This window comes from Bufo bufo, chromosome 4 (assembly GCF_905171765.1).
Source record: "Bufo bufo chromosome 4, aBufBuf1.1, whole genome shotgun sequence".
Taxonomy (NCBI): domain Eukaryota; kingdom Metazoa; phylum Chordata; class Amphibia; order Anura; family Bufonidae; genus Bufo; species Bufo bufo.
In genome coordinates, this window is record NC_053392.1 from 535,714,726 (window position 1) to 535,727,363 (window position 12,638).

The 12,638-nt window shown below is 46.5% G+C and overlaps 1 protein-coding gene across 1 annotated transcript in view; it reads left to right on the forward strand.

Moving 5' to 3' along the window:
• Nucleotides 1–12,071: 12,071 nt before the first annotated feature.
• The window catches only part of ANKEF1 (ankyrin repeat and EF-hand domain containing 1), a 55,669-nt gene continuing 55,102 nt past the window's right edge, over nucleotides 12,072–12,638 (forward strand). Inside the window, exon 1 of the mRNA XM_040429888.1 lies at nucleotides 12,072–12,153. The gene's annotated coding sequence lies outside the window, so the exon portion shown is untranslated. The remainder of the gene's footprint in view (nucleotides 12,154–12,638) is intronic.

Here is a 12,638-nt window from a genome sequence, read left to right on the forward strand (position 1 = left end):
CCTAATGCCGGATGAGATCTCTACTCTGATACATGGTATGCTTTATTTTAATGGAAATACACAGTTGTTAAATTGATGTATTAATTGAATATAGTGACTGAAGTTCACGATTGGGTGAGTCTATAGGGGGAGGGCCTGATTTTTCTGTGGTACAACCCCCCAACCAATTTGCATTGATTTATACCCCTATATATTTTTTGGGATACACTTGTAAATCTTATGTAGCTTGAGAAAGACTTGTGTGTCGAAACGTTCCTGTATCTTTCGGTGTGATTAAACACTAATTTTGGATTGAAGTTCGAGAGTGCCGTGACTTTTCTAAAGCTTGTCTACGTTGTTGGGAGGTCCCTGAGGCCGGGACCTGACGCCACGAGCACCGCCGCCAATAGTGAATTGCTTTCAAGTAAGTGGTGCTGTCCTACTCCAATTCCTTAGGACTCTTAGGGCTTATGCACACGACCGTCTGCTATTTAAGTGAAAGTAACTTGAATAAAGCTCTTGCTCAGGGGGATGAGAAGATGCTTTCATGAAACCAACTTGTGTGTCTGGTCTCATTATGAAAGCAGTATGGTGCACTCATACTTATACTTCTAACTGATTTGGCACCAGACAAAGAAGATGAGAATCGCATGAATTGTGATAACAATTTGGCATCCCTGGGTGGGCAAAAAGCTTGCGTAGCTTCCGATTCAAGCGCCTTGAGAGGAATTGTGCAAAACCACATGCAGCAAGGTAAGAAAGCTTTATTTTCTTACATACCTTCTCTGAGCCTTTTGCCCAAGTAGATTTTCAAGAGTTGAATTGGTATTATCTTGATAGAAGGGTTCAAATTATAGTTGATCTGTCCATTAGAACGAAATAACCCATTTGAATATATCTTCTTTATGTGGTAGGACGTGCTGGAACTAAGCTGGAATTGGTAGACATCTGATAGCTTAATATCCGTGATGTAGAATTGGATCCCAGTGAGATTGTATTCCCTAATCGGAAGAATCTAGATTATGTAGTTTTTGAGTTCCCCTAATTGGAAGAATCTAGATTATATAGTTTTAAGTTCCCCTAATTGGATGAATTTTTGTTTGAATTTTTTTTGTTTCAGTTTTTTTTGTGGTTTCCCAATTAGGAAGAATCTAGGTTAAAATAAAAAGTGTGGTTTCCTAGTTAGGAAGAATCTAGGTTAAATATTTTTGTGGTTTCCCGATTAGGAAGGATAAATAGTAATGTGTGTACCCTAATCAGGTTAGATAGCAGCCGAAAATCTTTAAAACTGTGTGTTCTGTAGGATAAGTATCGCTTGGATTGATAACAGGCTGCATATCTTTAAGACTGTGTGTCCCTACTAGGAAGAATATTAGTAAAATATTAATAAAGAAAACGGGGCAATTCTAATGTTACAGGATATAATGAGATGTTAACAGAGGCTTAGCTAATGCCTGAAAGAGAGGAAAATGTTCCAGTTAGAAAGTTGAAAGCATTTTGTGATATTGTGTAGCAGAAATATCCGGTATTATCCGGAAATTCATAGTATTGTGTAAGAGTTCCCCCTAGAGGCTGCATATCGGAACTGCATAAGAAGGAAAGTGCAGTAGGAGATAGATTAAATGAAAGTTTGTGGATAAGTGTATTGAAGGAAAAGGAAAGTTAATTAAAGGGTGATAGGCTGGTGCAAGTTGAGGTATGGTGAAAATTGTATATGAAAGTGATTGATGGAAGTTGAAGGAGGAGAAATGATCAGCATTGATGGAGGATTTTGAATCCTATAGAGAACAAAGAAGTTGCCATGTGGCATCCCATCCCCTAGGGCACTGATAGGCAAACTGCGGCTCTCCAGCTGTCGCAAAACTACAACTCCCACCATGCCCTGCTGTAGGCTGAAAGCTGTAGGCAGTCTTTGCATGCTGGGAGTTGTAGTTCTGCAACAGCTGGAGAGCCGCAGTTTGTCTATCACTGCCCTAGGGTGTTTCATTTTTTCAAAGATGTGATTTTCATATGACTTTGCTTATGCACGGAGTCTCAGTGGTGTAAAAGATATATATGCCAAATTTCCAGAAGATTGGATAACATTTAGGGGTCACACACATTGATCACTTTTATTACTACTCTCACTCCTGTACCTAGGAGATTGGTCTTCAGTTTCAGGATCCCAGGGGCTCTGCATCAAGCAAGGTTGATGGCAAAGGCAATATATGCACTTAAAATTGTCCTCTTTACTAAAAAGTTGAATATTCCTCAATGAGAATTGAAAGGAATGAAACGGGTTGCACATTTTGTCAGCCTCATATATGTTCACTTTTTGCACGAGGCAATTGTAAGTCGATGGGCTCCAAAGAATGATTTGGATATGCTACAGCTTCTGAGCACTTACCCAGATGCAGACGGTATCTGTCAGAAACAAACGTAGGATTGGCTTTTTTGGACGAATGTATTATTCAGGCTGTTAAGGAAAATATGACTAGAAACCAAACGTGCAAAGAAAAAGGAAATGAAACTATTAGAGGGTAAAAACCTAGTTTTTGAAGGAAAAGACCTGAGCTATTTCGTTACTATTAAAACAAAGACGTTCTTTGAATTGTTTGGGATCCACGATGTGACAGAAGAAGCCATGTGAACGCTCTTAAGGTGGTCAATGATACCGCAGAAAGAGGAATTGCTCTGATAAAAAAGTTTAACGAATCGGTCAGGGACAAACAACAAAAACAATTCTTGTTGAGGGTAGTCGAGCATCACAGAAAAGTCGTCACCAAGCTAACAAAAGAAGGGATTGCATCGTTCAAAGTTGATTACTATAACACATGTTTTGCCTATCATACTACCTATTAATCTTAGTGTCTAGTTATAATATTATTTTAGGTTTGTGATTTCTAGTTTTCCCAATAAAAGTAATTAACATTGAAAAATCTTTTGCCTACTTTTACAAAACTGATCAAACTATGCAACCTCTAAATATTATCCAATCTTCTTGAAATTTGGCATATATATATTTTACATCACTGAGACTAGGCGCGTAAGGGTACTTTCACACTTGCGGCAGTGTGATCCGGTGGGCAGTTCCGTTGTCGGAACTGCCCGCCAGATCCGCCTCTGACTTAAATCATTTGTGAGACGGATCCGCCTCACAAATGCATTGCAAGGACGGATCCGTCTCTCCGCTTGTCAAATTTTTACCGGTCTGCGCATGCGCAGGCAGGAAGGACGGATCCGGCATTCCGGTATTTTGAATGTCGGATCCGGCACTAATACATTCCTATGGGAAAAAATGCCGGATCCGGCATTCAGGCATGTCTTCAGTGTTTTTCGCCGGAGATAAAACCGTAGAATGCTACGGTTTTATCTTTTGCCTGATCAGTCAAAACGACTGAACTGAAGACATCCTGAACGGATTACTCGCTATTCAGAATGCATGGGGATATGCCTGATCAGTTATTTTCCGGTATAGAGCCCCTGTGACGGAACTCTATGCCGGAAAAGAAAAACGCTAGTGTGAAAGTACCCTAAGCAAAGTCTGCAAAAATGTTTAAAAAAAAATTTCAATAATGAATGCTGAGTGTATGAAAGAGGTTTGATGCCCTGGTGCTGCTTGATGCTGTAAAGGCTAAACTATTACCTGAAGTCTACACTAAGTGGAAGTCTGTGTGATACGGGATGGCTTAGGGCTAGTAGACTTCCAAAAAGTTTGTCATTTTCAGATACAGGCTACAGAGGCTGAAAGGAAACATCAAAGGATAAAGGTAGAAGTGATGATTGAGAATGGACTCTGGAGGGTTGGTAAGAAACTCTTCCTTCAAAGGGTACTCTACCTAAAGAGGATGGATTTAGAATATGGGCAAATCAAGAGAGAGAAGGTGTGATTGGGTTCTGTGGTGGAAGGCTCCTGGGTTCAACAATGCTGCCACCATCATGTGACCAGAACAGGAGGCGGAGCTCAGCAGTGCAGTAAAGTAATGAAGAAAAAGACCAGCGATGCATGTGAAGAAGTATGGATTCAATGTAAGTGCCAGGGAAATGCTGGGAGTTGTAGTCCTCTCCTCTTATACCTCCTGTTATGTAATATCAGAGTACATTACAAGAGGAGGTATGAGGACAGGACTATAACTCCCAGCATGTCCAGCTTGTTATGTAATATCAGAGTACATTACAAGAGGAGGTATAAGAGGAGAGGACTACAACTCTCAGCATGTCCAGGCCATTATTATATAATATCAGGGTACATTACAACACCCTGTAACGGCTTGGACATGCTGGGAGTTGCAGTCTTCTCTTATATCTCCTCTTGTAATGTACTCTGATATTACATAATAATGGCTTGGACATGCTGGGAGTTGTAGTCCCATCCTCTTATACTCCTGTAATGTGCTCTGATATTAAATAATAGATATGCTGGGAGTTATAGTCCTCTACTGTTATACCTCCTGCAGTAATGTGTTCTGAATTAGGGCCGGGACGATGGATGGGGGAGGGTAGTCATCTGCCTAGGGTGCCACTTTGCTACCCATAAAGGGGGGCACTCTCATGGTGGTCCAACTTCACAAGTCTCAGGCCTCAAGCCTGTGAGGCATTAGAACAGAGCAAGAAGCTGAAATAACATCACCGCAAACTCCTGCTCTGGGTCTCGCATGATGACGTCATCATGTGAGACCCGGAGCAGGACTGGTGATGTCATTGGGACCGCATGCATCAGGACGCAGCTACACAAGCCACAAATAAAACTGTGGTCTGCATTGCAGGCAGCGGCGGGGGGACCGGAGTAAGGTGTTTTTGTTTTTATACAAAATGTCCACACTGCTGGGGGCACCAGGGATGGGGGGAAGGAGATCATTATATATACTTGGCACTACTGGGGAGGAATGGAGGAGCATTAACTACTGGAACTATGGTGGAACATTATATATATATTGGCACTATGGGGGGGAAGCATTATATATTGGAACTAGAGGGGGGCACTACAGGGGGACATTAGAGCCACTGGGAGCATTATGGTGATATTATTACTACTAGAGTACTGTAGGGGTGTTATTATTTGATGCAATATGGAGGGCATTGCTACTAATGGGGCCTATCTTGGGAAGTATTATCACTATTGGGGGCACCATTACTAATGAGGGCAGTCTGGATGTATAGTATAGTATTAATATGTAGAGTGAATCTAAATCGCACATCCTCATTCCTATGCTTCTGATAATACAACTGGTTTCAATTTTCAGCATTTCTTATGATAAAACATGGCTATACAGCACTGTTATCAATCATTTGCTGTGCACTATAAAGAGGCAATTAGTATACAGTTTGATCAAAGAGCATAGGCCCACTTTCCGCGACAAGGTTGCCTCTTGTTTAAGTGGGAACCTACTCTAACCATGGCGCGGAGCCGTGTGGCGACCACCGCGCCTCCACACCGCTCCAGCAGGCAATGGGATCCAGCAGCCGCACAGTGGCCCCACTGTACAGTGAGGCCACCTGGGCCCCGGGTCCCATCACTCCACCAGCACGGCGCAGAAGCAGAGACGGCCGCCGTCCAGCGCCGCATGTGAACTGGTGCAAAGAGCTCACCTGTTCACAGCCTCTCAGGAACTCCAACTGAGATGTGGTAGGAATATATAAACCCTTTGCAGACTTCTGCTAATTAAAAGCACCTGAGCCACATGGGGAGGAGTGCTGATTCAGGGGGGGGGGGGGGGAAGAAGTTTATAGCATAAATTGTATTAATATGTAGAGTGAATCTAAATCGCACATCCTCATTCCTATGCTTCTGATACGACAACTGGTTTCAATTTTCAGCATTTCTTATGATAAAACATGGCTATACAGCGATGCTATCAATCATTTGCTGTGCACTATAAAGAGGCAATTAGTATACAGTTTGATCAAAGAGCATAGGCCCACTTACCGCGACAAGGTTGCCTCTTGTTTAAGTGGGAATCTACTCTAACCATGGCGCAGAGCCGTGCGGCGACCACCGCGCCTCCACACCGCTCCAGCAGTCAACGGGACCCAGCAGCCGCACAGCGGCCCCACTATACAGTGAGGCCACCTGGGCCCCGGGTCCCATCACTCCACCAGCACGGCGCAGAAGCAGAGACGGCCGCCGTCCAGCGCCGCATGTGAACTGGTGCAAAGAGCTCACCTGTTCACAGCCATCAGTAATCAGAAGCATAGGAATGAGGATGTGCCATTTAGATTCACTCTACATATGCAGCACGCCAGACCTGCAGGGTATTGCGAAGTGAGGTCACGGTTATGGGCAATCGAGGGTTGTTCACTGTATTGGAGCACCCAGGGCAGGCATGCGGCAGTGAAGGAGAGGTAGACACAGTTCCTCTGGGGCACACTCGGTATGTAGGGACCAGGCCTGATGGTGGATGAGGTGCCCTGGATGTTACAGGTATTTTGAGTGCCTGGGGCAAGGTCCCTTTTGGTTTCGTGACGCCAGTGCCTGTAACGGTGGCACACCGATTTATAGTAGGAATAAGTGAGGTACACAGGTGATATAGTGAACCAAACGTTGCTTTACTTAAACAGTCCAACTTTGTACAGCAAGATAGTAATGCAGTCCTTTATATCACAAGCTTCACAAGCAGGCTTATTTCACAAGATGGCAGGTATTAATCATGCAAGATACTCAGAGGGTAAATCCATAACACACTCAGAATCAGGTTGTACCTTTCCTCAGAAATAGTGTACACTGTTCTTTTAGAACTTCTGTCTGGCTTCTTATCCCAAGGCCCGGATGCCTAAATGCTGGCTTAAATCCTTGGTAAATATATATCTTCCTCCCGTATTAATTCTTGCTTTGCTTTATAGTTCCTCTGCCTATTAGTTTACTTATCTTGGCTGGAAATATCCTTACTTGGCTTGAAGGTAACTGCAGGTTTCTCCCAGGAGGTCCTGTCCTTCTACTGGGGTGTCTCAACTGAGCTAATCCTAGCCTCAGGAGCTTCAGGCAGATGAAGTAACTCCTCTAGTCCCCTGGAATGAACTAACTTCCCCTGTCTGGGCCTACCTATATATAACCAGGGCTCTCTGGCTCCCTCTAACGCCCGGGAGGCTAAACTGCACCCTGACAGTGACGCCCGGGACGGGAGTGTCCCACAATAACTAATATTGGAATAAATCATATCATCAATATTAGATCGGTGGGGGTCTGACACCCGGCACTCCCGACGATCAGCTGTTTGAGGAGACAGCTTGCGCAGGCGCCGTCTCGCTCCTCTCTTCCTGCTCAGCTGCTCTGATCGCCGGGGGTGTCGGTCGTCTTATTACAAGATGTGGGCCCCCTCTTTTGATTTTGCCCAGGGCCACATTTTGTCTAAAACCGGCCCTGTCTGCAGTGATGGGTGGGGGAGGGGTGTTAACCCCTTGCAGATCTGCAGGTTTACTATTACACTGCCTTTGGATGATCATTGTTTTAATCTTCCAGTAAGCAATTGCTATTTGAGCAGCTGCCTGGTGCACACTGTATATTAACCCTACCTACCCTGTTCCTATGATACATAAGCCCCATATAATCCTAGCCTCAGGAGCTTCAGGCAGATGAAGTAACTCCTCTAGTCCCCTGGAATGAACTAACTTCCCCTGTCTGGGCCTACCTATATATAACCAGGGCTCTCTGGCTCCCTCTAACGCCCGGGAGGCTAAACTGCACCCTGACAGGCCTGACACCCAGTTAACACAGGGAAAATGCATACACATGACATTAAATGCAATTAAGACACATTAACCCCTTTTGTGTAGTGCCCACCTTTACCTAGTGGGACACTACATACCACCACGCTATAACGTTACCCGTCCTCGGCGCAACATGGAGGGGCCCTGCCCAGCTGGATACTGCACCTGAAAAAGAGAAAATAATGCAAAGCAGGAAAAATTCATCTACATTTGCAAAAATACATTATATGCATAAATCAGGCAGTTCCACTGGCTAAGGAGCAAGTAACGGTGAAAAGGGGCGTCGTTCTCTTCTCTCAGGATAGTGTAAGGGAACAGGGGCGCTGACCTGGTGCAGCGTATCAATAATACCAGGATAGTCCATAATACTTTTAAGTGCAAATTGTCCATAATATAACAGTAGAAAAATGTAGAACAATTGAAAGTTCTTGGAGGCTCAAGGAACAAATATGAGTCCGTACCCAGGTTTCTTTCTTATTTTAGAACAAGTGTTTTTAAAAAAAAACAGCAGAGGTAGAAGATCACAGAGGCTCACATACAGTGGAGTCCATCTCTGGGCACATTTCTTTAAAGTAGCAATATCTCAGAGGCTCATGTGTAGTTGAGTCTATCTCCGGGCACGTTTCCTTGAAATTTTATGTTGCACAATAAAAAGACAGCACATAAAAATAGCCCACATTATTCCATTGGCATATATATATAAAAACAAGTGCTGCAATACCCTTAATCAACCTGAAAAGGGGGTTAAAGGTGCAACATAAAAATAGGCACAACTTGGTGAGATATTGTAGAAGCAGGCAGGAGGTCCTGTAAACAAACATGGCTTTGATGCAATTCTTATTTCAGTGGGCACCCATACCACTGAGCCGTGGGTAACTGGCAGCAGCAACAAAGGACCAAAACAAAGGACTCCTGTCCTGGAAGGATTAAATCCTCTTGAAGTAAATCCCTTGGCAAAAAGGAAAATCAAATCAATGGCCTAGCAGGCCAATTCACAGGGGCATGTCAGATTCGCTGGACATCACAGTGGTGCTCCCTGGCTCTGCTTGCAGATGGGGCCTGTAGTAAGCATCCACAGGCGGATGTGCCCACAACACTGTATTGGGGGGCAACTGTAGCATAAATGGACCCCTAATAGGTATTGGCCCCATAGGCCTAGGGGTAATCACAGTTGGGGACCGCATCGGTCCAGGCATAATTATTGTAGGCTGTGCTGGCCTAGGTACCGCCGCCGCAAGCGGTCCGGTGGGCTCTGGGAAAACTGGCTCTGCGCAGCAAGTCACAGTGTGAGAGGGCCTCCTTGGGGGCCTCAACGCAGCCGCAGTAGCAGGCCGGCGGGTAGGGACAGGTACCCTTACCTCTGACCCCGCGATGTCCGAGTACTGAAGGCGGACCTCTTCCTTCCTAGGTGGCGTCCGGATTCTGGCGGTGGCAATTCGGCGTAACTCCCGCAGCTTTTCCTCCAGACGGACGATCTGGTCATCTAGGCTCTCGGACTCAGGATCGCTGTCCTCCGATGTGGCCGCCGGCACTGGTACAATAGATGGCGCATCCTGCGCAGCCGCTGCAGGTTCAGGTGACGCATCTGGCCTTTTACCCTTTCGGATGTTGTCCAGGGTCACGTGGAATCTTTCCAGGTTCTCCAACTCCTTTATAGTCTTCTCCCGTGTAGGCAGCTCAGGGGACGGATAGAGGCTCACCCATTTCTCTACTACCGTTGGCTGCCAGAATACATTTGGGCTCTTGAAACGCATGATGGGCCGGTTCTGGAGAGCGCGCTGGTTCGCGCTCGCAGCCAGTGTAGTCCTCATCTGCTTCCCAGTCCTCCGGTTCTTTCTTGGGACGGGTCACGGCAGTGGCAAATGGGCCTCGCAGGCCCTCGGCAGGGGTGAACTCCACCTCTTCTCCCTCGCGGAGGTTGTGCATATATTCGGAGAGGTAACTCCGCTTGACGGACCTCCGATTTACATATAGGTCTCTGCCGGTGGTATAGTCCTGGATGAAACCGTAGCCACGGTTCTTGTCAAATGCCACAACCAACCCCTTTCTCCTTTCCAGGCGGGGTTGGGTGTCAGTGTGGCGCTCATGAACGGTCTTTGCCAGTTCCTCATAATATATCTTTGTCTTTGTCGTTTTCTTTATGGCGGCCTCTCGTATCTCTGCCATTAATGCTGACCACTTGAATGAGGGCTGGAAAAAGTCTCTCCAGGAGCCATAATAATTCTCCGGTTGCGTCCTCGGTGGCGGGCAGGCGGGTCTCTCCGGTCCCGGAGAGTAGGCCGGTGGAGCGTCCTCTGGCTCTACACCAATAACATCCATCTTTAACAGATCAGGCGCGGACATCCCAGCAGAGCAGTCTTCACTCTTCAACATGCTCGATCCTTCTCTGGAGAACGACAGGGTGGCGCCAAGAATGTCAGATAGATCCTCCCATTGCGCTGGGAGGCCGCCCCCCAGGTACTCCAGTATGGAGTCCATTTCTGCAGACATGCAAATGTCCAGACAGGGCGGTGGCGCCGACAGATAGCCTTTCCCGCTCTTTTCAGCAACAGGCGCCAACTTTTACCGCCAATTTAGCATGAAGATGACGCAGCAGTAAATTCAAGCAAGCTAAGCGGCCAACTTTAGCAAAACGCTGTCTATTCACGGACAGCAAGCGGTGGCTGAAACAAGCAGCAAACAGTCCAGAAAATATTATCTTCACACCGCTAATTTTTCAGTTCTTTGGCCCAGCAATTTTTAATAAAGCAATAGGGCTTGGTCACTTTAAGGCAATTTTTAGCACACAGTTTTATATCCGCAATGGCGCAGGAATGTTCGTTATCCTGTTCGTGACGCCAATTTATGCAGCACGCCAGACCTGCAGGGTATTGCAAAGTGAGGTCACGGTTATGGGCAATCGAGGGTTACTCACTGTATTAGAGAACCCTGGGCAGGCATGCGGCAGTGAAGGAGAGGTAGACACAGTTCCTCTGGGGCACACTCGGTATGTAGGGACCAGGCCTGATGGTGGATGAGGTGCCCTGGATGTTACAGGTATTTTGAGTGCCTGGGGCAAGGTCCCTTTTGGTTTCGTGACGCCAGTGCCTGTAACGGTGGCACACCGATTTATAGTAGGAATAAGTGAGGTACACAGGTGGTATAGTGAACCAAACGTTGCTTTACTTAAACAGTCCAACTTTGTACAGCAAGATAGTTATACAGTCCTTTAGATCACAAGCTTCACAAGCAGGCTTATTTCACAAGATGGCAGGTATTAATCATGCAAGATACTCAGAGGGTAAATCCATAACACACTCAGAATCAGGTTGTACCTTTCCTCAGAAATAGTGTACACTGTTCTTTTAGAACTTCTGTCTGGCTTCTTATCCCAAGGCCCGGATGCCTAAATGCTGGCTTAAATCCTTGGTAAATATATATCTTCCTCCCGTATTAATTCTTGCTTTGCTTTATAGTTCCTCTGCCTATTAGTTTACTTATCTTGGCTGGAAATATCCTTACTTGGCTTGAGGATGACTGCAGGTTTCTCCCAGGAGGTACTGTCCTTCTACTGGGGTGTCTCAACTGAGCTAATCCTAGCCTCAGGAGCTTCAGGTAGACGAAGTGACTCCTCTAGTCCCCTGGAATGAACTAACTTCCCCTGTCTGGGCCTACCTATATATAACCAGGGCTCTCTGGCTCCCTCTAACGCCCGGGAGGCTAAACTGCACCCTGACAGTGACGCCCGGGACGGGAGTGTCCCACAATAACTAATATTGGAATAAATCATATCATCAATATTAGATCGGTGGGGGTCTGACACCCGGCACTCCCGACGATCAGCTGTTTGAGGAGACAGCTTGCGCAGGCGCCGTCTCGCTCCTCTCTTCCTGCTCAGCTGCTCTGATCGCCGGGGGTGTCGGTCGTCTTATTACAAGATGTGGGCCCCCTCTTTTGATTTTGCCCAGGGCCACATTTTGTCTAAAACCGGCCCTGTCTGCAGTGATGGGTGGGGGAGGGGTGTTAACCCCTTGCAGATCTGCAGGTTTACTATTACACTGCCTTTGGATGATCATTGTTTTAATCTTCCAGTAAGCAATTGCTATTTGAGCAGCTGCCTGGTGCACACTGTATATTAACCCTACCTACCCTGTTCCTATGATACATAAGCCCCATATAAATGAGCTAGATTCCAGGCTGCTAGAGCCACAACTAATCCTCTGCGATGTTTGCACCTGCGACCCCGAAACCCTGGGAAATAGAGATATCAGGACACTACTGTACTACACGCAGTATCACTTCTACGCATGCGCCGATGTGTTCTCTGTCCACGCATGCTCAGACTATAAGCAGACAGGCCCGCTGCGTTGTGTCTCGGTTACCATGGAGACGGAACTCCGCGTCCTCCCTAACACTCCGCTCCGGCTGTAGGAATGCGGCTCTGTCCCGGCATCTTGCTGTAAGAGGAGGAGGGGGATAGCTGCGGGAGATCGCGGACTAAAACCGCAGCACCCAGGTAAGAAGCAGCCGGACACCCCCGAGGAGAGGCGGGGAAGATGAATGTGAAGGATGTAACTTTTAGATGCGATCCTTGGAGGTCTGGAAAATGGCTGCACTTCTGGACACTTCAGTTCATGTGCTGCCATTTTTGAGCACATTTGGCCAGTGACCTTGTGGGGAACATTTACTGTGCCCTCTACACCTGCAATCTGGCGGCAAAAAATCGCAAAGTCTGGCACATGTCAGGATTTTACAGAATGTGACTTTTTGGGGATTTGGAGCCGTCCCGCCATGTCTGTTATAATCTACGCCAGGAAGCTGGCACAGATTACACTGGAAAACACCACCATTTTGGCCGGTGGACTGGCACAGCTGCGCCTGTTGAAGCATTGATGGCGTATCGCTAGGATACCAGTATCGGATAGGTGCGGGCCTCACCTCTGGGACCTGCTCCTATGTCCAGAAATGGGCAGCTGCGCATGTGCCACAACCCTGCA